This window comes from Zeugodacus cucurbitae, chromosome 6 (assembly GCF_028554725.1).
Source record: "Zeugodacus cucurbitae isolate PBARC_wt_2022May chromosome 6, idZeuCucr1.2, whole genome shotgun sequence".
NCBI lineage: Eukaryota > Metazoa > Arthropoda > Insecta > Diptera > Tephritidae > Zeugodacus > Zeugodacus cucurbitae.
This window is the reverse complement of record NC_071671.1, coordinates 24,353,757-24,378,080: the sequence shown is the minus strand read 5'-3', so window position 1 is coordinate 24,378,080 and position 24,324 is coordinate 24,353,757. Positions and strand designations below refer to the sequence as shown.

Here is a 24,324-nt window from a genome sequence, read left to right as displayed (position 1 = left end):
GGTTTTAGCCTGTATTGGCTATTACTTCCTAAAAATTAGATCATTTGAAAATTTTCAATTTTCAAAATTTTAAACAAAAAGTTTAACTTTCACATTTTAATTTAAAAGAATTACTCTAAGGTTAAAGCATCATATCGTGCACTAAGCCTTGTAGGTACTAATACAGAGTTTTAGTTTCCAATTGGATGCGTTTAGAATCTTATTAGAAACCGAAATGTTTTTTGTTTTTATTTTACATGCTAAGTTGAATTGGTGTTTTCAGAGGATAACATTCCAGGAGAAATATTGTTGGAGCGTCGAACACATCAAGATAGGAACTATATTTTCCTGTATATTTTAAAAAACATGTTTAAATTATTCTTAGAATATTGTTTATGGAAAATTTAGATTGTATAATTATAATTTTGATTTATAATTATAGTAGTTTTCCGAAATAACGAACATATTAGCTGTCATCGATTGGCTAACTGCTATAGACAAGCCAATCGAACAAACTTTCCAAATTTTCATACAAACTGGCAGCACTGAAATCGAAATGGCTTTACTTGGTCGCACTGAACTCTTCAACCACCGTCCATCTTTACGTTTTCTTAAAGTTTTTTATTCAATAAATTCAATACAAAAATATTTACGATTTATTTAAGCCATTTTAAATAATTCCACATTTTTTTCAATTTGCACATTTCTTTTGAATTTTTTTCAAGTTTTATTTTTAATTCTGGTTCGATGTTATTTGATGTTTTTCTCTTTCTTCATATGTTTTCTTCATGTTGTTCGTTAAACCGAGTATTTATAAATCACCGATGTTCGTTATTTAAGGTAGTCAATGTAACAAATTTGCTTGTTCGTTATAAGCGCTTTTCGTTAAAACGAATATTCGTTATTTCTGAAAACTACTGTATTTATTAGTTAATTATAATTTATATTTACAAAGTTACAATTTTTTAACTATGAAAAATTAGAAGATTTTCATTTAAAAAATAACTCAGAAAGTCTTTATAGTTTTAAAATTATGAAATCGTCCGCTTTGAAATACATATGTATTATCGATTTTAATTTATGATAATTTCTTTGTTTATAGAAAATATTAAATATTTATTTATTTATTTTTCATTAAAAATTCCACAAAAATTTAATATTTTTACTTTTTTCATACACATTTCTTGCTAAATATTTTTTCACCACTTTTCATCTCAAATTGCACCACAGTGCAATTACCTATAGCCGGGCTGGGGGAGGCACATACACTTTATATACTGTTGGCGAGTACAACACAGCCGATTGTAATTGTTTTTGCCTTGCCGACAATTGAAAATTGTATCCATAGCGGTGGAGAAGTGAGCGAGCGAGTTCAGTTGTTGCCGCAGCAACACGTCTACTCACGACGAACAACAAACACACGCACGCACACAAATAATGCTTGTGAAGTAAAGGCGCATCGCGTACAACATGCAGCAGCAGCAGCGCCAACAATAACAATGATAACAACAAAAATAATAGCAACAACAGCGAAACGCGGCTTTTCGTGTAAGTAGACGAGGAATTGCAGCCGAAGTACCGCAGCTGTATGTAATACGCTTGCGAGCGCTGAGCTGTCGGATGGCAGTACACAAACAGACAGCACACAGCTTACAAACATATACATAAATACAAACATACATACATATGCATGTAACTGCTGAGCGAAGAACTAAGATGAATTCGCCGCGCGCATGCATTGCAACAAAGAGAGCGACGACGCTAACGCGCTGCTGTGCAATTAAGGAGGTGTGCTGGTGGATGGGCCACACGTGTATGCCTGTAAGTGTGAGTGTTTGAGCAGCGATGTCTCTGGCTGTGCTCGGCAGACAACAGAGCAATCAGGGCAATATAGAGGGGAAAAGTGTGAGAGAGCGCGAGGCAATGACAACGACAACTATGTGTATGTATGTAGCAAAATCACAAACAACAAACGAGTACCGAACAACAAAACAAACGAATTACAATTTTCAAGCGTTGCAAAAATGAAAAACAGCAACAACAAATATTGCAACACAATTTCGGAGCTGTTTAATGTTTTTGATGTTGTTGTTGTTGTTGTAATAAATGCATCACAAAATTTGGTGTTCATGCAGTTACAACTACACTAAATACATAAATTTCACAAAGAAAAACTCGCATACCTCACTGAAAAGCCCGTCCAGATATGCCGGCCTACAAGTGTTTGCTTATGCTTCTTATTTTCCACCAACAAATTGTAATGCGCCGCCTTCAAAGACACTTTGTTTGACAGCACAAATGTTTTTTTATATTATTCACTACTTTTTGTTGTTGTTTTATTTTTAATTTTCAGTTTAACAAATGCAGTAAGCGCTTCTGTTCGCAATGGTAGACGAAACGCGCCGCTGCAGGTTGACTTCCACGAAAACTAATTACAATGTACACTGTCGTCCAATTGTGACTGACTGCCGAGTTGCGAGTACGCGAGTGTTTTGGCTAGCGTTTTGCTTGGTTTGCTTGCTTTTTGGCTTTTTTGTTTTTGCTGACACTTTACGGCGAATATATCTACACATGCGTGTGTGTGTGTATGTTTGTACTCTGATGTTGTGTAGGGCTGAGCAAGCGTGGCCGAGTGAACGGTAAATTCATGACGTTTCATAAGGCACAAGCCAACATACGCTCAGCCGGAGTTTTGTTGGCAAAGAGCAGAGCGGCACGTGAGAGAGCGAGCGCAAGCAATTCAGAGAGCGAACGCGCTCCGGCTGAATTGTGGTTTGCGGCAAGCGAACAAGTGTACGTGCATGTGTGAAGTGATGAGCGCGCCCACGACAATAAGGCAACAAGCAAGTGTGAGTACAGGGGTGTATTTATAAAATTAAAGGGCCCAAGGGCGCCATGTGGGGTGACAAGAAGAACAAATTATAAAATATATATTTTGATTCTTTATTATATTATACATGATTTTTTTTTTGATTACTTAAAGTTAATAATACAGTGGAACTTTTCTAACTTGAATCACCATAATCCACAAAAAAACTACAAGTTAGAAAGACTTCGAGTTATAGAATTTTCATTGAAACATATAAATTTTCAAAAAGCTGTAAAATATAGATTTATGCACTGTTTTATTTGTTTACTTCGCTAAACTTTTTATGGACATACGTTAAAAGATGTTTTCTGTAATTTTGTTTGTTGCATTTTGCTATTGTTTGGGTCTTGACGTCTATATCCTATGCCTTTGTTAGATGATTTATGCAATCCATAAGTGTAATACTATGCTTTTTGTTCGCCTCCGTACGATATAGAGGGACTCTTTTAAAATTCTGCCTCGATAGTAAAATTTTAAATTTTGATCGAAAAGTTCGATTTATGGAACGAAATTTGTATGAAAGTTGCCTTCTATTGCCACTTCAAGAGTTCGAGTTATGGAGAACTTCAAGTTATAGAAATTAGAGTTAGGGAAGGAAATTTGTATGAAATTTGGCTTCTAAACGCTATTGTCAGTTCAAGTGTTCGCGTTATGGAGATCGTTGAGTATTTTTTGCAATTATTATACACTTGGAAAATTAGTTCAAACCAATATCGCAATTAAATTTTATTATATATCAGTATTTTTTTTTTGTTGTAATTTTAATTCATTTTATAAAGTTTGTATAAAATATTTAATAATTTTAATAAAATCCATTACAACCTCATTAAAAATATAATACAAAGTATTCAAAAAGTTTTACTAATAAATGGGTCTAAACGTACAAAAACATAGCTCGTATCAAAAGTCAAAGACTTCTCTCTTATGAAACTAGATAACAATCGAGCCGACAATCACAATTTCCGATTATGGTTCCTACAACAGGTTATAACAACAAAATACAGATTGCCGGTTGATTATATCATGTAAAAAATTAAAAAATTGTATACAACTTTAATAAAAAACTCAATTTTAATCAAAATTCTTTATTTATTTCTCAAAATGTAAAAAAAAAAATTAAATTAAAAATTACTTATGTTGACTCTATAGTATATTACGTTAAATTATTTTTCATTTCATGACTTATGAACGACCCATATTCTTACCGTCCCATAAGTTTACTCTCTTCAATTAGTAAAATACTGGAAAAGGTGATAAAAGAAAAATTAGCAGCTTTCATTGAAAACAATAGTCTTCTCCCAAACCAACAGTTCGCTTTTAGAAATGAGCATAATACTTTTCATGCCCTGGTTAGAATAAGAAATGTCAAAAAAAAGCAATTTCTCATGGAACCAATCTACAGGCATGGTACTAATGGACATCAAAGCTGCTTTTGATTCAGGGTGGCATGATGGGCTCCTTTACAAAGTGAAACAATATAACTTTCCGAATAATTTCGGTAGATATCATTACTAATTTACAATCAGCTCTTAACACATTGGTTAACTATTTTTCTAAATGTAAGATTCATAGAAACCTCCAAAAAACACATGCTATTTTTTTTCAGTAGAAAAGGCATGTTACTTGCCCCAGAGCTGCGTTGTACATATACTGAGCAATATCACTGTTCCTTGGGATGATGCTGTAAAATATCTTGGTGTTATTCTGTACACTAATATTTTAATTAGACCTCTACACCCACTCATATATCGAAAATCGGGCCTAGCACTTACTACAAACTGTTAATATTAAAATAATTTTTTCAACCATCAATAATCAATCATTTTTTATGGACAAACATTGCAAATTGCCATTTAAAAAATTGCAAGTGATGCAAAACAAACTGTAATAAATATAGTGTAAGCTTTTATATATTTAATTTTTTTTTATTTTCAAAAGGAATTTTAACTTTCATTTTGCCGTCAATTATATATTAATAAATAAAAAATTAGATTATAATAAACGTTGTAATAATAAAGTAGAAAAGACAATTGTATGTCTCAACTCTTATATATAATACATATAAAGTATTATTCGTCGTCAACACTAAAATAAAATTTAATTTAATTTAATGACTTATAAGTAAAACTACTCAAATCCCATTGCTAACCTCGACTTATAGTTCAATTGGTGTCTTATTAATTACAGTAGTTTTCCGAAATAACGAAATTTCGTTTTAACGAAAACCGCTTATAACGAACAAGCAAATTTGTTACATTGAGTACCGTAAATAACGAACATCGGTGATTTGTAAATACTCGGTTTAACGAACAAAATGAAGAAGGCATATAGGAAGAAAAAAAATCAAATAACATCGAACCAGAATTAAAAATTAAAAAATGTGCAAATTGAAAAAATGGTGAATTTTATAAAAAAGCTTAAAATTATTGATCAGCACGAAATAGAAGTATGTATATGTGTCAGAATTGGTCCATTTTGGAAGAATTTAATGGATTTGAATTGTTTTGTTATGGTTTTTCGTTTTTTAACAAATAATTAATAAAACAATTTATTAAACTGCAATTTACGGATATATAACTCATTTTTATTGATAAAAATACCTCTAAGTGAGTACTCGAATTAACGAAAAATTCGATATAGCGAACATGCCTGACAATTAATGTGTTCGTTATTTCAGAAAACTACTGTATTGTATATATACTTATTGTACTGTACTGTATAGAAACTGTTTTTTATAGACAAAAATTCAAATAATTTTAAATTACCTTTTTTATAACTCATTCAATGTTTATTAGCGTTTATTTAAATCTTTCTTTAATTTTTTAACTTGTCCATATACTTTTGTTCAGTACTGTAATTATACACAATTATGATTGTTTGAAATAAAATATTATTGAAACATATCTACTTTTGTAACCAGTGTAAAACTGTTTATTTAAGTCTCCGTCTCTCTTTGATTCCTAAAACGCACCGCTAAACAAACGCAAGCGCAGTTCAAATCATTATCTTGCCTCTACAAGATGTATGCGACTTTAACGCACAAACTGTAGCAGAGAACTTAAAACTAGCCCTACTAGCCAATTACAAACTCTGTAAATGACCGTATCGAACATCATACAAAAATCCAAATGCACCTTCTCTATGTTTTAAGTTCTCTGCTGTAGTTTGTACGGATATGCAAAGGTGTATAAACAAGTGAAAACATCAGCTTAGCTGAGTAATAAAAGACGCTCTCTTTGTTGCTACTCTTTCGGAGCAAAGATAGTTAATATGTGAGCATTCAGCCCTGCCACTCACTACCTGTGGCATATTTACAGTTATGCCATATGTGGGTGTCAGCCATTCTCATATTTGTATGGGCTGAGTTTATCTTTGAGGGGTAAATAACCCTCTTATTGGAATTTAATGGTGTTCGGATTTATATAAAAGAAGGGATATTATGGCTCCTGGTAAGGCATTAGGTACTTAAAAGAGGTGCAAATTTTTTATTTAAAAATAATAATAATAATAATTTATTAGAAATATTAAGTAATAGAATAAAATTTGATGTTTTTTAACAAAACAAAGTATTTCAAAAAATATATTTTTTAGTTCTAAAATTCTCTAATTTTAATGTAATATCTTATAATAATGAAATGGATGAATTGCAAGAAACCTTCCACTGTACTACTGTTGATTTTCATAAGAACATACGTACTTTTATTGACTTTATTCAGAATCCGTCTTCAGTGCTACTCCACTGTTTGTCCAGTCTGGATGCTTAAACATACCCCATTTTATTTTTCTCCTCTCACATGCTGTATAAATTAACTGTTGTACTAATCTCTCTTAAATTTATCTTACTCTTTGGAATTAAAGTCACTTGATCGCTATTTGTTTAGCATTATTGTTGTTTGTATATATATGTAGGTATATTTACACAAATTAAATTTATTAAAATCTACTGCTGCCTTATCAGAGTAATTATCATATTTTTAACACATAACTGAGTACAGTGGAACTTCTCTAACTCGAATCACCATAATCCACAAAAAAACTTCGAGTTATAGAATTTTCATTAAAACATATAAGTTTTTAAAAAGGTCTAACATAAGATTTATACACTGTTTTATTTATTTACTTCGCAAAATTTTTTATGGACATACGTTAAAAGATGTTTTTTGTAATTTTGTTTGTTGGATTTTGCTATTGTTTGGCTCTTGACGTCTATATCTTATGCCTTTGTTAAATGATTTATGCAATCTATAACTGCAATATTATATTTTTTGTTCGTCTCCGTAGGATATAGAGGAACTCTTTTAAAATTCTGCCTCGATAGTAAAATTTTAAATTTTGAATTATGCCCTGAGTTCGATTTATGGAAGGAAATTTGTATGAAAGTTGCCTTCTATTGCCACTTCAAGAGTTCGAGTTATGGAGAACTTCGAGTTATAGAAATTAGAGTTAGGGAAGGAAATTTGTATGAAATTTGGCTTCCAAACGCTATTGGAGATCTTCGAGGTATAGAAGTTCGAGTTATGGAAGTTCCACTGTATTTATAATTTTATAATCAGTAATTTCTTCCAAAAACACAAGCCATTTTCGAATATACTCGAACTGTATGCCTGGCAACCCCTTGTTGGAAATTGATCTTCTTCCGATCTTAAATCCTAAATATGAGTTTTAAGCTCCTCTCCAAGTGAACCTTTGAGTTTTTCCTAAACCAAGACTTATACAGATTTATTAACTCTGAATTTAAAAATTATATTTGATCACACATTTGATATGTGGCACACTTTTTTTTTTAATTTTTCTGAAGAGGAATGTAGCTCTTTTTTATTGATAACTTGGTGAACGTCTTGCGTAGTACAATGCCTAATCTGTAAAATCAGCTCAAGCACACAAAAAATACTAATAATTATCAAAGTTATGACATTTTATACAAAACGCGTTCTTTCAAAGAGGCTTGCCGTGACTAAGATTCCAATCCAAGTCACCGCAACGACATTTTCGGAAAAATATGATTTAGAAATAATCGCGTTTAAATTAGAGCGCTAAAAAAATGTTTTTTAATAAAACAAAAACGGTTTGGGATATCAGTGAAATTCTTTATTCTTGTGAAAGTACATTCGATGCCATTAGGTATGGTACGATTTATTTTGCATGGCCACCACGGGCACGCTTGTAGAAGTCCAGACACTGAACCTAATTTTCGACGGTTTTCAAGCATAAATCGGCCGATACTCCTGTAATTTCACGACCGAGGCGGCCTATTGATTGGGTCATTTAGTGAGATAACACCTTCACTAAACTTGGTTTTCAATAAATCGATTGTGACATTCGCTGTGTGGCATGTGACGACGTCTTGTTGGAACCACATAATGTCCAAGTCAATATCATCCAATTCGGGCCAAAAACATTCGATTATCATTGAGCGATTCCCATTCCCAGTAACTGTCCTGACCATTACGGAAGAAGTACGGTCCAATGACGCCGCCGGCCCATAAACCGCACCAAACCGTAATTTTTGCGGGATACGATGATGACCCATGGAGTACTTGTGGATTGCAGTCTAATCAATAACGCATATTTTGCTGATTGACGAAGCCGTTGAATTCAAATGATCCTGGCAGGAGTTATGCTGTCAACACGGACGCAATTTTTTTCCCGAAGGCTCAATGGCATCGCAATAACAGAGTTTTTAAAATTAATAATAATATTTTTATACTCTCACAACAAAAGTTGCTAAGAGAGTATTATAGTTTTGTTCACATAACGGTTGTTTGTAAGTCGTAAAACTAAACGAGTTAGATATAGGGTTATATATATCAAACTGATCATGGTGACGAGACGAGTTAAAATACGAAATCCGTCCGTCCGTCCGTCCGTGCCACGGATAACTTGAGTAAAAATTGAGATAACCTAATGAAACTTGGAACACATGTTCCTTGGGACCGTTAGAGGGTTGCTTTCGAAAATGGGCAAAATCGGCAAAACCACTGCCACGCCCACAAAATGGCGAAAACTGAAAACACATAAAGTGTCATAACTAAGCCATAAACAAAGTTATACAAGCAAAATTTGGAACAAATGATCACGCTAAGAAGGGGCATATTTGGATGTAATGTTTTTGGGGAAGTGGGTGTGGCCCCGCCCCCGAATCGGGTATTTGCATATATCTCGCAAATCAATGAAGCTATATAAACCAAACTTTCTGCAGTCGGTTCTCTTACGTACCCCATCACACACTATGAAAATGGTTGAAAGCGGATAATAACCACGCCCACCTCCCATACAAAGGTTAGGTTGAAAATTACTAAAAGTAGGTTAACTCACTAACGAAAAACGTCAGAAGCATTAAATTTCAAAGAAATAATAGCAGAAGGAAGCTGCACTCAGATTTTTTTACAAAATGGAAAGTGGGCGTGGCATCGCCCAATTCGATATATAATATTTTCTTGACACCTTGATGACACGTGTGGAAAATGGACGGTCGGTTCACAACCACGACAACTTCCCATATAACTCATTTTCGAATTCCATCTTATTCCTTCATTTTATAATATATATATATAAGGACCCAATGAAGATAGCAAAATAAAACTTTGCACAAATACTGTATATATTCTGTGGCTTCACTTGTGAAAAATTTGTCGAAATCGGACTAAAACTTTTGAAGGCCTCGAATGTCGAATATGAAGAATTCAATGCCCCATGGTAATTTTTCACCGAAAATTTCGGTAAATCTCTCAGATATTTTAATTTAATTCAGAGGAAATATTTTTCTTCTAATAGTGTATCTATGTACCAAAAATGGTTAAAATCGGGTCATAACTTCCCCTAGCTCTCATATACCTAATTATAGGATTTTCAAATTGGGTCAAATTGTGTGTTATCTTAATATAAATATATAAATTGCGAGAATTTAGAATGTTCAGTTGCACCCGAACTTAGCCTTTCCTTACTTGTTAATAAATGTGTATCTTAAAGACAATAAAAAGTTTGAATCGAGTATTTAGTTTTAATATAAAAGAATATATATTGAAAATAAACGCCATTAATTAAGTTATTTTGGAATGACCTTTCAATAGAATTTTGATTCATAAAAAATGGAGGGTGGTGGATCTAACAAGCCACTGGCAGAATAGAACTTGTTTATAGTGTCCGACCGATACCAGATTTTTGGCCGATGCCGATGCCGATGCCGATTCTTTCATCAACAATCTAATTTTAGCAAATTAGTAAAGTAACAAATGAAAAGCAAAGACACAAAATAAGTAAACAACTCAGTTCATATGATGATTCATTTAATTAATATTCAAAACTAAATAAATTATTATGATAAGATATACAGTGGAACTTCTTTAACTCGAATCATCATAATCCACAAAAAAACTTCGAGTTAGAGAGACTTCGAGTTATAGAATTTTCATTAAAAAATATAATTTTTCAAAAAGCATTAAAATTTAGATTTATATTTATTTACTTCGCAAAAAGTTTTATTTAAATACATTAAAACATGTTTTTGTTTGTTGCATTTTGCAATTGATTGGTTCTTGACGTTTGTATCTCATGCCATTGTTACATGATTTATACAATTCATAAGTGTAATATCATATTTTTTGTTCGCCTCCATAAGATATAGATTCTAAATTCAGTCACCGACTAACCTCTGACGCGTGCGGACGTTCACTCTTTTCGTGCGTTATCAGTATTCGCTTATTCGTCTGTTTTCGTTATACCGTTTCGTTACTCTGTGACGCTCTCTGTGTATCAATTGATCTCATAAAAAAAAAAAAAAAAAAAAAAAAAAAAAAACAGTGCATAAATAGTTATACATAAGTGATTGCGTAAGGTGTGTTCATAATGCCCCCTGGGGCCCACAACCCAGGGGAAAATAGGTTCGCCCTACTTTCCTCTAGTCCTCATACAAAACGAAAAAAAGCCAACAAATCTCAAGAGACTTTCCCTGAGCTTCCCCCCATTAACATCTCTAAAAACGACGACCCAAAATACATAGTCCTTAAATCATTAGAAGACAATAAACCACTGTCACTTTTTTCATGCTTTGCGGTGCATAAAGCCATTTTAGGCATTAGCAAAGATGTTAAATCCATCTCAGAATTGCGCGACGGAAGTCTTCTCTTATTAGTTAAAAATAAAAAAACTGCTGAAAAATTCACAAACACGATAACACTTTCGAACATCTGCAAAATTTCAGCTAATTACCATGAACACCTTAACTCCGTAAAAGGCACGATTTTCGCGCCATTTCTTAACCATTTGCCTGAAAAAGAAATTATTGAAGGCCTTGAAGATTATGGAGTAAGTGCAGTGTATAAATTCCAGAAGAAGCTTGAAGGTGTCATAGTCCCAACAGGTGCAATGCTCCTCACTTTTGATGCCTACAAGCTACCTGAGGAAATTGATGTAGCCTGGCGAAAAATTTCAGTCCGTCCCTACTATCCCAACCCGATGCGCTGCAAAACCTGTCAAAAGCTCGGACACACAATAAAAAAATGCAAAAGCCTTCCTACATGCGTCAACTGCAGTCTCCCCCCTCACAATGACAGCGAATGCTCAAGAACCATGTGTGTGAATTGCTCAGGCGAACACCCTTCCTCCGCAAACACTTGTCCCAAGTTTATACAGGCCAAAGAAATCTTAAAAATAAAAACCATGGACAAATGCAGCATGCGTGAAGCAGCTACTAAATACAGATCTCAGCACTCCTCCACCTCTTCTTTTACACCCTTTTCAACAATAATTTCTCTACCTGCACAAATAACCACTCCAAACATTCCCACTTCAGCCTCCACAACATCAAAACCTTCCGAAAACGACAAAACAAAAAATACACCTCTAGCTTCAAAAAAAATTTCCACCTCTCCAAATAGCACTTCAACTAACACTAGTTTACCAAACTCCAACAAATCTATCGCCCATTCATGGGCTTCTAGCACGACTACGCCAACAAACAACAAAACTTCAATCACCAATTCACCTTTTAATTCTACTTTGACCAAACCCTTCTCTCTCACCAACTCTTCAACAATCAACCCCACCTCAAGCAACAATTATATCTTCCCCTCGCCCAGAAATAACGACTGTGGTGGTCTAATGCTCTCCGACTCAGTACAAGCTGAGCCAAAGAGCGTTGCTGATCATAACAGTGACTTCGAAATGTAATGCATCCCTCACTGTAGGTGGCTACCGGCGCTCTGCTCGCAGAGTGTCAAAAGCAGTTACATGCGTGTGTGTATGCATATATTCGTTCTCCCATAACTTTTCGTTTTACCTCCATATTATTTGCTATTCATCATGTTATCAATTTTGCAATGGAATATGAATGGTTACCTCAATAACTATCACGAACTTGAAATTCTGATTAAATACTATTCCCCATCCATCATTCTTTTAACCGAAACTCACTTACCCCAAAACCAAACTGCCTACACTCCCAAAAATTACATAGGGCATTTCTACAATCTACCTCAGATCACTAGTAAAAAGCAAGGAATTGCAATATTAGTCAAAAGGAATATTCAACACAAACTATCACCTATTCAAACAAGCTTCTCAGCACTAGCGATTGACATCAATACAACAACCAAGACAGTGGCTGTTTGCATGTACATTCCTCCCAAAGATACTTTTTCTACATCTGATATTTCCCAACTTCTGAACCAATTCAGTACACAATGCATCATTGGAGGCGACTTCAACGCCTGGAATACTATCTGGGGATCTGATTACACAAACTCTAGAGGACAAAAAATTGAAGACGCGTTAATCCCATCCAATTTTATATCACTAAATAATGGTGCTCCCACCCACTTTTCGACTCACCACACCTTTTCTACAGTTGACATTACACTTTGTTCCGCAACTCTAGCCTCAAACTGCCAGTGGAAAGTCCTTGACTCATTACATGGAAGCGACCACTTCCCTATCCTTACCCAAATAACCTCAGTCTGCAATCAATCCTTAGTAAAATTCACACCCAGATTTAAAACTAACCAAGCCGACTGGAAGAAATTCAGTCAAATGTGCGAAGAAATCAGTGCAGCCTCTCCAATTGCTAATAACATAAACCAAGAAGCAGCTAAAATCCTAAGAGTTATACGATCAGCAGCTCACCTCACCATACCACAAACTAAACCAAATAGATCCAATAAAACCGTTCCTTGGTGGAGCTCCGAACTATCCGCACTCCAAGTTTCCAAGCAGAACTTGTGGCACCAATACAAAACCGTTCGCTCAACAGAAAATCTATTGAGATACAAAAAAGCAAACGCACAATTTAAGCGAAACGCCAAATTAGCAAAGCGCAAAGCATTTGAAGAACTTACCTCCAGCATAAACCCATCAACAAAACCTAAAAAAATATGGAATGACATACGAATACTCACTCGCTCCCCAAGACAAATGTCCTTTACGTACATTAATTCCGCTAATGGACCACTCTCTGACCCACATGCTATTGCCAACAATTTTGCTTCTCAGTTCTCCCTTTCCTCCTCCGATACAACCTTCTCAAACACTTTCCGCAACTTAAAAGCAAGACGACTAAACCAGGAACCACCAATCTCTTACCCTTTATCAATCACAGCCAAGCAACTTGAGTCCAAAATCCTCCCATCAGAACTCGAATTTGCCCTCTCCTTAGTCAAAGGAAGTTCACCAGGCCTGGACAAGATTACATATCCCATAATTCAAAACCTGCCAAACTCAGTCAGGAGTAGACTACTCAAGCTTTACAATTGCATTTTTGATAGTGGACCCTACCCACAATTTTGGAAAACTGCATGTATTGTCCCAATACTAAAACCCAACAAACCCCCTTCTGATGTAAACAGTTATAGACCAATTTCGCTCCTATCATGTCTTGGAAAATTATTAGAAAAGATTATTGTCAATCGCTTAGCGTGGTATGCTGAAGTGAAAAACCTTATAAGCCCTAATCAAGTTGCATACAGAAAAGGATTTGGCACCATGTATGCACTCCTACATCTAGACTACTTTATTTCAAACGCTTTATCCTCCAAAAACCACGTGTCTTTATTAGCGATAGACTTTCAAAAAGCATTCGACAGAATCGGCATACACATAGTTTTGAAACAACTTGACGCTTGGAAAGTGGGCCCAAAAATTAAAAAATTTGTTAAAAATTTTCTCCAGCATAGAAAGTGTAGAGTCAAAATAAACGGATTTCTGTCCAACAGTGTTCCTTTAGATAATGGCACCCCACAAGGTTCACCCTTATCTGCATTTCTTTTCATAATCGCGTTTGATGAAATTGTTCTCCGAACAACAAATATCCGCGGCATCCAATGTCAGCTCTACGCCGATGATGTAGTCTTCTACACAAAGTGTAACAATCTTGCTCAAGTCACTCAAATTTTCGAAAATGTCCTAGCAGAGTTAACTTCATGGTCCCTGACTGCTGGTATCACAATATCAATAGAAAAAACAAAAATTTTACATATTTGCAAAAAAGTGAACTGCTCTAATCTAACTAACTTCTGTACTAACCTTAATATTAGCATTGTTAATGAACTTAAAGTTTTAGGATTAATAATAGACTCTAAATATAACTTTAAATCACATTGTAAATATGTTAGAGACTGTCTTGTGACAAGATTAAATATAATAAAATATCTAACATCTAAGAAAAGCCATATTCACCCAGCCACTCTTATCAACGCAACCAGAGCCTTAATACTCTCCAAGGTTGAATACGCACTTCCACTCTATGGAAACTGTCCAGCATCTGCAATCAACAAAATATCCACGCCTTATCACGTAGCAATACGGAGAAGCATAAGATCATTCCCTACGACACCCCTAAAAAACCTCTTTGCAGAAACTGGCTTGCCTACAATCGCTGAAAGAACAATCGATAGCTGCCGTCGTTTACTCCCTAAACTGCTATTTACTCCAAACAATATTTTAAAAAGAGACGTAAAAAACGCAATGTCAAGAAAACGGGAGCCAAGATTCTTGCCAGCAATCAGTCGACCACTGAAATTCCTTAAACACCTTCAGATACCGCATACTTCAAGGCCTAGAGTATCCACTATCCGCCAACAGTGGTTGATTAACAACATTCCTCACACAATTAAAACACTCCAATTTCCAAAAACAAATACACCACAAGAGAAATACAGAGCAATTTATGCGAAAGAAAAGCACTTTTACAGCCAAAATGGATGGAACTTCTTATTTACGGATGGCTCTAAATCCCGCGACAACACATCATTTGCAGTAACAAAAGAAAATGGAGAAATTATTCGGCACGGCCTACTCCACCCGATTTGCTCCGTGTTTACCGCTGAAGTCTCCGCTGTTCTCGAAGCCATCACATATGCCAAGCTTCACCGAGGCAAGTTCATTATTTGCACCGACAGTAACTCATGCCTTGACGCCATCGAATGCCCCTCCAATAGTCAAAATGAGGTAGTCGCGATACGCAACACTTTAATAGCCACACCTCGAAAAATCAAACTAATGTGGATACCAGGCCACACAGGAATCATTGGCAACGAAAACGCCGACGCGGCTGCAAAAAACGTTGCAAAAACACCATCCATAATGTTTAACTACATGTCTAAAAAAGACATTTTGACTGAAATCGCAAACGAAAGACGCCAGACTCAAATTAGCGATTGGAACACCTATGCTCATCACTACTCCGCTATCAATCCTAGCAGAAAGAAAGGAACTTTCGCTGCCGACATAGCTCTCTCAACAATTAAGCCATTTATTCGCCTACGCCTGGGGCACACAATTATCACGCACGCACATCTTCTACAACGTACCCCACCCAGTAAGTGTCCATTTTGTGATGAGCCGGCATCAATTCGGCATTTACTACATTGTCCAATTATCGACTCAACCCGAAAAGATATCCTGAGTACAACGGATCCCTTCGACCTTTTGAGAGAGGCCAACATCACAAACGTTCTAAAGATGTACAAATTGTTGGAAGAGACTGACTTGTTAAAGCATATTTAATATTAAGAATAAATCGTAGTTAGCTCTACTAACACCTTAAACATTAACGTTATATTAGATTACAGACAGCCGAAGGCCCTTGTTGCTAGCGCTGCTAAATATTCATTTGTCAAATAATTTATTATTGTACAAATTTCTTAAAAATAAAAAAAATAAATAAATAAAAAAAAGATTCTAAATTCTACCTCGATAGAAAAATTTTAAATTTTGTATTATGCCCTGACCAAAAAGTTCGATTTATGGAAGGAAATTTGTATGAAATTTGACTCCTAAATGCTATTGCCTATTCAAGTGTTCGAGTTATGGAGATCTTCGAGTTATAGAAGTTCGAGTTATGGAAGTTCCACTTTATGTTGTTAGAAAAAATAAATTATTCGCGTTTTCTTAAAGCGAATCAGCAATATAGCTCTTTACTTTAAGGACAAATATGAGCATTAAGGTCTATAATCGAAAATAGTAGGTCTAGTAAAAAGGATCCGTTATTTTCAAAGAGATGACTTTTGTCATTTATATCTCGCATTGTGAAAGGCGTCACATGGAGATGGTGTCATGATAGAAACTTCGGAAGCTTGTTTGGGATGTTCTTTTGCATGCATTTTATAGTCCTGGCCAGCACCAAGTGATTATTACATGATCCTGTGTATGGAGAACTTTTAAAAATAGACTCTCCTAGTTACGAATGCTACTATAATTATATTCAAAATCTCAATAAGTTGTTAAAAAACTGAATCGAATCGAATCTTTCTAGCAGTGATAAATAAAACCAAAATTATTGAATTTTTTTATACTAGACTTAAATTATCATCGTGATGAATTATTGGTTTAGTCAAATGTTTAATCTGTGTTTTATATTGTAAACAGAAGAATTCAAATTTTATGCTTTAAAGAAATCAAAAAAGTAAAAAAAAAATGTATTTTAGTGTGATCCGAAAAAAGTAGAAAGAATCGGCTAAGAATCGGCCAAATATGGCCGATGCCGATGCTGAATTTTGTGGCCGATACTGGCCGATGCCGATAACAAGGCCGATTAATCGGTCGGTCTCTACTTGTTTATGCCGATATGTCATTTTAAAGAGGTATATCCGTACAATCTTTTGTAATACATTCATCGAAATAAATTTGTTGTTGCTTTAATAAGGATATTTTTTAGAGGAGAAAGCAGCGCTCAATCGTAGTCAGCAGAGGACTGGTCTATAATTTCGTGTTGATGATTATTATAATTAAATTTAAATTGAAATTTTATATGTAAAGAATTTATTTGAATATATATCGAATATATCATGCGATATATATAATACAAATACAAGTTACACTGCAACTCAAATTGCCACTAATTTCCTTGTAATTCAAATGTATTCCCCCTACTTTCCGCTTGTAAACTGTCAATCAATTGCATTTTCTCTACGCTAATAGCTGCCTACTTTGTCTACTAAACTACAGAAACATATGTATGTGTTTAGAAATTATACATTTAAGAAAATTTGTTGTTGTTTTTTTCAGCGAAATTTGCAATTAAAGCCACAACTTGAACGCTGATTGGTGGATATTTTTGCGGCACAAAGACAATTAAATGGGCATTAATTAAATTGTACAAGTGAAGCGTTTATAAATAGCCATTCATTGCAAGGCAACAACAACAACAACAACAACAACAAAAACAATAATCATTAAAACAAATAGCAAAAGCAAAGCATTTCGCAATGAGCTGGCGGGTTTATAGGCAGGTGTGTGTGTGTTTGTATATATGTATGTGTGTGTAAGTATTGCAAAAATATGAAAAATCAATTTTTAAAAATGAAATAAACCAAAAGCGAAATGAAAATATGAATTATGCATACAATTTATAAGTGAATCATTCATTGGCTATTAGAAATCGGAAAAATATTTTGCTTGAGATTTTTTTTTTGCTTTTTTTCAATAGCTTGAGGAAAGCTCATACATACATATGTAAATAGATTTCTTCATATATAGATATGTATTATTTATGAATATGTCAAGCTTACAATGTATGCTGTGTATTAAGAATTGTTGATTAAATGTCATTCATATTTGAGTTTTGTGCTGCAGGTGTGCATATATACTTCTATAGTATATACAAACATACAAACACACATGAATATATGTACATATGTGTATAAATAATGCGGATAAAAATGTGAATTAAATGCAAAATAAATATATGGTGCCAAAATATAATTACATTGCATGAATTAAGTGTGATTTTATAAATAAAATTCAGATAAAAAAAACTTATCCTCAACAATTTTAAAATACATTTTTTCATACAATTTTTTCACATTTTTTTCTTAATATTATTTCAAATGTTTTTTTCGACATTTTAAATTATTTACAAAAATAATATATACTATTTTAAGCCACTTAACAACATTTTTGCTGCATTTTGATAAATTTATGCTAACGGTTTTTATGACATTATCTATTTATTTGAATATTTATACAAAAACATACACACTCATACATACACATACATACACATACATATATATTCATACAAAAATCCAATGTTTTTGCTCACTTCCCCTCGCCGCCCACATTTTGTTTACCCAAAATTTCGCATCATTGCATTTTGGGGCGGCGTTTTTTCGCCGTTGCCGCCGTGCGCCAGTTTGCCATTCAAATGCGAAATCGTTTTGGTTGTCTCTCACTGGTCGAACGGTTCGAGCGTTTGGCAATGCAATTGTCGGCGTTGCTGCTGGCGAATGGCGTACGTCTAACGAGCGTAAAATGTTTCAATAAAATGCAAAAACAAAAAAAAATAAATAAAAATAAAAGTGAAAAATGCATTTCGAAACAACAAAAATAACGCCAGCAAAGCCAATGGCAGTGTGCGAAAGTATTTTTGTGCCTACGTGCAGCTGCTAGGGCAACAACAAATAGCAACATATTCGCAGAAAATAATTGTTTCAAATAAATATGTTTATCGAGTCTCGTATAAGTTATTTAACACCTTCTTCTCCTTAACTTAAGCCTTATGCCTTAACCTTAATACAGTGGAACTTCTCTAACTCGAATCACCATAATCCACAAAAAAACTTCGAGTTAGAGAGACTTTAAGTTATAGGATTTTTATTATTACCATGTTCAACACTTAATATTAAATTAAGTTGACTTAGCTTAATATACATATATTTCATATTTAATTTATTTTTTAAACTCATATATGTGGACTTAACGTGAGTTGACTTAACGTAATCTCACTATATATTTTATATTTTGAAATTTTAATCAAAACTTAACCTTAACTTATTTATTTTCTACTTCAAAATTTTTTTCAAACTTAACTTTGACTTAAGTTGACTTAATTTTAAATATATTCTTCCAATCTCGAATTAGTTGAATAAATATATATATATTTCATTATTCAAAATAGTTTTCAAACTACTTTTCAAAACTTAACCTCAACTTGATTTAACTTAATAAACATATATTTTATATTTCAAAATAATGTTCAAAACATAACTTCAACTTAAATTTCCTTAGCTAAATATATATTTCATATTTTAAAATATTTTTCAAAACTTTTATTTTATTTTTCAAAATTATCGTAGAGAAACTGCAACATCGAGTATCGATTAAGTTGATAAAACCAACCAACCAACCAACTTAAAACACATTTTATATTTAAAAATAATGTTCAAAACTTAACCATTCCATTTAACCATTATATATTTCATATTTTAAAATATTTTTTCAAAACTTATCTTAAGTTAAATTTACATAACTTAATATGTATTTTATATTTTAAAATATTAATCTAGATAAACTACAAAATCAAATCGTGAATAAGTTGCTCAGAAACAACTCATATTGTGTCATTACGTTAAGTTGACTTAACTTACTAAATATTTTCTATATTTTGAAATATTATTCAAAACAAACTACAACTTCGAGTCAGAATTAGTTGGCCAGGACTACTAAATTGACTTATTTAACTTAACTTAAGTTAATTTTCCTCTTCATGATTACCTCTTTAACCACTGGATCGAATTTGGCCACAACCTCAATGTCGAACCGTTTCTTTGTATATTTCAAAGTTCACTAATTCGAAATACAAAGTAAATCCAAGTTCAATTCCCCATGCCTTTCTAACAGCACAATAAAAGTGCCTTCCTTAGTACACTATGACGATCGAATATTCAGCAGTAACAGGATCCTGGTTCCAATTATAGGAAAGTTGTTTACCGCTTCATAAATGTGACCATTGATAGAGAGGAATAAGGCAAAAATCAAGTGCTCTCTTTATTTATTTTATTTCCATTCAACTTAACTTAACGTAACATAACTTAATGAGCAATATATAAATTAAACCAGCTCTCTTCATTTAATTAAAATAATTTTCTTAATTTAACACCCTCTACTTCGTTCAAATTTACGAAACTAAGACATAGACATAATATAAACTAATTTAGCAAACTTAGCCGCATTTAAATTAAATAATTATTTTTTATTAAATTAGCATAAATAGGAAATTTGTCATCCTACTATTTAACTTAACTTAAGCCCATTTAAATAACATAATTTTATTTTCATTAAACTAAGGATATTTTTTCGATTTAACTTAACGTAACAACTTAACTTAAATGACATAACTTAACTTAACATAGAAACTTAACTTAAATACATAACTTAACTTAATCAGAGTACCTTAACTTAGCTTAACGTAATAACTCAATTTAAATTACGTTACTTAAGGGGTTACATGGGTTTTGTCGGGTAAATAAAGGCCTATTTTCAATATTTTTTTTTTATGTAAAAAAATTATATTCAAGCTTTTTTCTGTCTTATAATTACATATTTAAAAAAATTATTTCTGAAATTACAAAAAAAAAAAACTCCTCCATTGTGACGTGTTTTCCGGTGACCCCTCGAGAAATAGGTGCGTCCGCTTTGTCAGCATAACTCCTGACAGGATCTCTGAATTGGAATTTTGGCAGTCATTTTTCCAAAAAAATAAAAATTCCGGTCAAATTTGCTTGAAATCTTATTTTTTTTTTAATAGTTGTAATTGAAAAAAATGTTGCGTCCAAAACGAGTAAATTGTATCTTGAACACCTGTGCAAAATATCATGATCAGTTGAGTTTTCGAAAATATTTGACAACCGACTTTTCGAGCTCGAGAAAAACGAGTTTAAAGTTTTGAGTAATAATAATACCTAACTTGGAGCTCACACCTTCCAAAGGCTGTATCTCCGAAACTATTATTCGGATCGACATGACAATTTAGGATAATATTGTTGTTGTAGAAATTAATAAGCCAAACAAAAAATCAATTTTTTGAACCAACGAAACCCCTAAACTTAAATGACTTAACTTGAATGACGTATCTTACCTAAAAAGACGTAGCTTAACTTAATATGAGTAAATTAATTTCAATTAAAAATTTATTTTATTTGTACATAACTCAACATAACTGCTTTAAGGGGTTATATACAGTTAAAATATTCAAAAAATCGATTTTTTTTTATTTCATTTTCTTAATGTACATATATTTAAGAATACACACAGAAAATTTTATATCGTTCCGGTGAATATTTTCAAAGTTACAAGCAAATGAAAAATTTGAAAAGGCGTTTCAGAGTGCTTGGAAGTACAAGGTCCAAACTTTAAACGCGTTTTTCTCAAAATGGTGTTTTCAAAGTCGGTGACCAACATTACTCGAAAACGGCTAGACCGATTAGTCTCAAATTTTAACACGACCTTCTTAAATATATTTTTTAGTAATTAATCGAAGATTTTTTCTCTCCGATAAATATTTTTTTTTTATAAATAATTTAAGGCCGAAATTTCGGTGAAAAATCGATTTTTTTTTGAGAAACCGCCATTTTGTCAAAAAATTTTATTTTGCTTATTCCTTCGATTAATTACTAGATTTAACATTATTTTAACGAAATCTGTTGAGTTTTTTTAATTTCGGATGATCCTGTTCCGAGATATAGTGGTCACCGCAAAACGTCTTTTTTGAGAGGAGCTCCTGGAGATCAGCTGTAGCTCCTTTTCAAATAAATATTTTTACTAGTACTAAGTCTTAAAATACAGTTAAAAGATACCATAATATGTGTATAAATTTTTGGATCAATAAATTCAAAAGTTTTCTCAGAAAAAGTTCTGGAAAATTCACTTTTTTTCGGCCGTCTAACTGTATATAACCCCTTAACTCCTTCATATACTCGTACTTCACCACCTACCACTTCACACAACTTGCTCACTCATTTCGCAAGGGATATTGCAATTTTCATTTCATTTCAAGCGATTGTGAAAGTTTTTTTTTAATACATACATATGTATATACATATACATATACGTGCATTCATACATGTATGTACTTGATCGCATATAAAATCTACGCATTGCTGCTGCTCGTGACTGCGCTGACAGTAATAGCCAAACCAACAAAAAAAAAACAAAAACTGGCAATAACAATAGATGAGCAATCGACAACAACAGGCGTCGAAATGCCACAGATAAGAAGCACAAAGCCCAAGTCAAGACAAGCCAAGGCAAGTCGAGTGTGTGTGTTCTTTGTGTATTTATTTTTCTGCGTGTGTGTGTTTGTAGAGCGCCTAGTTTATTGAAATCGCCCAGAAATGCATACGAGCATGCTGCCGATTCTCCTTGTGTGCGCAAAATGGCGAAAGGCGCAATGCATAAAAGATTAATCGAAGATCCCATCCGATACGATACGCGCATATGTAGCGCATTCAATTTTTTATTTATTTATTTTTAATCAAAAGATACGAAAAACTAGCGTTTGCTTGCTTTGAACTTAAGTGATTTTTTATTAAATAAATTGTTGCACATTTATTTATCTGCTAACGGCATTCATCATTGGCGGCGCAGGCAAGTGGCCGCAATCAAATAAATTTGCGCATATCCGCTGAGGCTTTAAAGCGTAAATTGCGCACATTTATTTTGCAGCTGAAATTATCCGGCCGTTTGGCCTAGTTTTAAGGGTTTAAAAGCCAGTTTGTTGTTGGTGTTTTTTCCTTTCCTTTTCTTTTCATTTTTTTTTATTTTTCACTGTATATTTATTGCAAATTTTAACCGATTTTTGTACTTTTTTAACATTTTTTTCTAACATTTTCGGTCGAAACGATTTTCCACACCGTCACCTTGTTATCCGTCACTTTTTTGCACGACCGTTTTTCCGCCTCTAAAGTGCCTGTTCGAAAGAATCAAAATGCCAAAAAAATTGTCCGTTAGCTTGTCAATTTGTTTGTTTATCTATTCACTCAGTTGACTTGTGCTCTATATATGTATGTATGTGTGTATGTGTGTGACCTAATAGCTTTGTTAGTTGCTTTCATTTTGACCATTTGCATTTTCTGCATTTAAATTTTTTTTCTGGTCACCCTTTTGATGCAATTTTGTTAGCTTGTTGCTGTTGTTTTATCTCTCATTCTTGATTTTTTGCCATTCTAGAGTTTGATAGTTTGATTTTTAATTTGTTGTTTTTGTTCGCCATGTACCTGGCCGGTGTGTGTGTTGGCTAAGGGACGTGGTTGCCGAGGGTCATGTGTTTCACGCTCAATGACTGATTGATGGATACTTTAGAATAGGCAAATCGAATAAATATGCATACCAGGTTGTTATTGTTGGAACCTTTCTTTTGACAGTTTAAGTATTTAGAAACCCCATAACATAGTTAACCCAAGACTACTGTTATGAGAAACCTTAATGTAAGTGAATAAAACCGAAGTCTAAAGTTCCTAACCTCATATAATCCCCAAAATGTTAAAAAACCAGAACACATGGACATCTCCAAATTTTAGACAAACCTTACTTCATAACACCCCTCCAAAATGTAAACACATTCGACTTTATATAACACTCTACATGTTAACAAAGCAGACCTCGTGTGACATGCCGCATGATAAACAAACCTTACCTCAAATGAATCCCCAAAATTTATACATAACCGACCTCATATGATCCTCGAAATATAAACAACCCCGACCTCAGCCAATATATGAACAAATCATGGCCAAAGTTCATTGAGCTCGGTCCACAAATCCTTGTCAAAGGTCATTGACCCGACGAAAATGTAAACAAGCCCCTGTCAAAGATTATAGACCTCATACAAAATGTAAACAAACCCCTGCCAATGGTCAATAACCTCGGCCAAAATGTAAACAAACCCCAATCAAAGGTCAATAACCTCGGCCAAAATTTAAAAAAACCCTGACCCAAGGTCAATGACCTCGTCCAAAATGTAAACAAAACCCTCTCAAAGGTCAATGACCCCCGACAAGGTTTGTTTACATTTTGGGTAGTCACGTGATGTCACGTTTGTGTACTTTTTAGGGTGTTTATAGAAGGGATCCCATGAGGTTTGGTTTGTTTACATTTTAAGATGTTATACGAGGTCACGAAGGGGCAAGTCCGCGATGAAGTTTACCCAATCAGATTTGTGTTTGTTGTTTTACTAATTCGTTACATAACACGTGTAAGGGGGTGGGGTC

At 33.6% G+C, this 24,324-nt stretch overlaps 1 protein-coding gene across 1 annotated transcript in view; it reads right to left on the bottom strand.

Moving 5' to 3' along the window:
- The window catches only part of LOC105210691 (heterogeneous nuclear ribonucleoprotein L), a 216,598-nt gene extending 214,291 nt beyond the window's left edge, over nucleotides 1-2,307 (bottom strand). Inside the window, exon 1 of the mRNA XM_029039344.2 lies at nucleotides 2,163-2,307. The gene's annotated coding sequence lies outside the window, so the exon portion shown is untranslated. The remainder of the gene's footprint in view (nucleotides 1-2,162) is intronic.
- Nucleotides 2,308-24,324: the final 22,017 nt, after the last annotated feature.